The sequence below is a fragment of the Nothobranchius furzeri genome, chromosome 13 (genome assembly GCF_043380555.1).
Source record: "Nothobranchius furzeri strain GRZ-AD chromosome 13, NfurGRZ-RIMD1, whole genome shotgun sequence".
Taxonomy (NCBI): Eukaryota; Metazoa; Chordata; class Actinopteri; order Cyprinodontiformes; family Nothobranchiidae; genus Nothobranchius; species Nothobranchius furzeri.
The window spans coordinates 21,539,207-21,541,460 of record NC_091753.1 but is presented as its reverse complement, the minus strand read 5'-3'; the positions used below and the strand labels follow the sequence as shown (position 1 = coordinate 21,541,460).

Below are 2,254 nucleotides of genomic sequence, written 5' to 3'. Positions count from 1 at the left end.
AGCTTTGTTCAAAAGGATCAGAGATCTTTTTTATGCGCACACAGAGCAGCAAAAGTCGTTCCTCTTCCTGACAGTTTTGGCTTCTAAACTGGCCTGGAACTGTCAGGAATGCTTTGTGTACAGAAGGAATCTGTAAAAGGAATTGAAGATGGCGCAGAATGAACACACTGAAGAGCATTCATACTTGCAGGGTGTTTTAGAGTGGTGGGAGATAAACCAACGGTCGCACTTTTAAAAGTCTGCCTTTGCATCTTATTGCCTTTGTGGCTCACACACGACTGAAGCTGTTACAGCGAACATCATCCTGATGTCACAGGAAGTGGATCCACGCTGACTGACCAAGCGTCACGTTCAGCCGAAGCATCACGAGTTTTTGAAACGTTACATTCCAAGTTAGAAGACAAAGAAGAAGTCCAATCTCAGTGTTGCTGCTCTCTAAAGCTTTGCACTCATCCTGGTGAAGTGATCTGAATCACGAGGAGCTTTTTGTGTATTTATAAACGTATTTATTGGTCAGAAACCATAGTGGGTTTCATCTGTGAGCTGCTGCTGAGAGTATGATCCACTGTGAGTGTGTAGTTTCTGAAGCATGTTCTAGTGTCCGGTTAGTGCTGAAGGTGTTTGATGGAGGAGTTAAACGCGGCTCATTCTTTTGCTGCATTTATATCCTAATATGAGTTAAATGTTAGATCTGTAGGATTCGTCGTGTTGTTTCCGTGCTGTAAGTTCAGAACTAAAACAAACGTGTCTTCATTCTGATCCCATGGGAGGAGTCCAAATGAGAATATTAGACTCGGACAGCTGACTGATGTTATCTGTAGCCCCGCCCCCATCTTGACATCAGCTCTGCGGAATGACCATGAGTTTGGTTTGGTTGATGACTCTACTGGTGATAAATGCACGGTGTGTTTGAAAATGGGCTGTTACCAGACTTCTTTACCCTTCAGGTGAGTCACAGAATGAAGGAAACAAATCAGTGTTTTTTATTTATTTATGATTTTAACAGAGAAGCCAAATGTTTAAACTCTTTAACATGAATTTCTTCTTTTGTATTTTTTTGGGGGGGGGGGGGGGGGGGGGGGGTGTTAGACGTAGGGCCAACCAAAATCAGTTATGCACCTCGTTTTGTTCTGAAGTCACAGTTTCTTCTGCAGACTGATCACATGATTCTTCTGTAGTTTATCAGCTGCTGAGAGGGGGAAGAGGAGGGTCTGAACATCAACTCTCAAATCTGTTTTATTGTGAGTTTGTGTGAAAAAGCTGCTTAATATTTCTGATGGTTGCATTGAAGTTTATCATATATCTAGTGAAGAAAATGACCCCAATTCTCACATTTTTACTTCCCAAGTAAATATTTTACTTATGATTTCATGTTTTTAATTTATATTTACTGTTTATAATTGGCCCATTTTGTGTAAAATGGATGAAAAAGCACCTGAAAATGTGAGTACCTTGCTACTCACAAGAGCTTAACGTTGTTGTCTAAAGCCAAAGTGCTGAGGTCATTAGGGTCGGTCGTAGCTCACGCCTTCAACAGCCGCTCTCACCTTACAATGATGCATGACCAAGCTTATTTAGATGTTGTGTTTTCTTCTTATGATCCTTTATTTTTAGATGTTTTTGCTCAAAGTTAATTAACAACTATTATGAAATGCTGAATAATCTGCAGTCACATTTAAATAATTGTTAACCAAAAAGAAAAAAGCTTCATTAACTTTGATCAGATGTGAAGGAAAATGTGTGATTTTCTGTGTAAAAGTGCACTTTGCTGTTTGTCTCGGAGCTTTATGTGAAATGACCCTAAGGTCAGACGTGTTTTTGTTGGAACTGCACCCACCACTCCCCCCTCCCCTCCCCTCCCACACACACCCACCCACCCTCACCCCCCAGCTGTCATCCTGACCTTTGCCCTCTGATCTTTTCTCACTTGTTCTGTGTCTCTCTGCACTGGTCGGTGTGCATGTGTTGTGCTCGTAAACACGATCTTGTAACTTGTTGCTGCGTGCATTTACCAAAACAATAAAGTTACCAAACACAACGTATTAAATTCTCATCTGTCGTCAACACTCTGCTCGCTGGCTTAAGAGTTGCTTCGTGATGTTTTACAAGAGAATGTTTAGTTTTATGAGATTTAGCTGTAAATTTATCCCAGCCGTGTTTAAGCTGAGCTTTTTCAGAACCTGGCCACTCAACACGTCCTATCACCTCTCGTTTAATTTATTTATCTTGGAGACGCTTCATTTAAAGGTTGGAT

General features: G+C 41.1%; 1 protein-coding gene across 3 annotated transcripts in view; it reads left to right on the top strand.

The window, feature by feature from the left end:
- The window catches only part of snx19b (sorting nexin 19b), a 49,711-nt gene extending 47,673 nt beyond the window's left edge, over positions 1-2,038 (top strand). For all 3 annotated transcript variants that reach the window (XM_015952086.3, XM_015952088.3, XM_015952087.3), the window contains exon 14: positions 1-2,038. This exon is cut by the window's left edge and continues 1,086 nt beyond it. The gene's annotated coding sequence lies outside the window, so the exon portion shown is untranslated.
- The last annotated feature ends 216 nt before the right edge of the window (positions 2,039-2,254 follow it).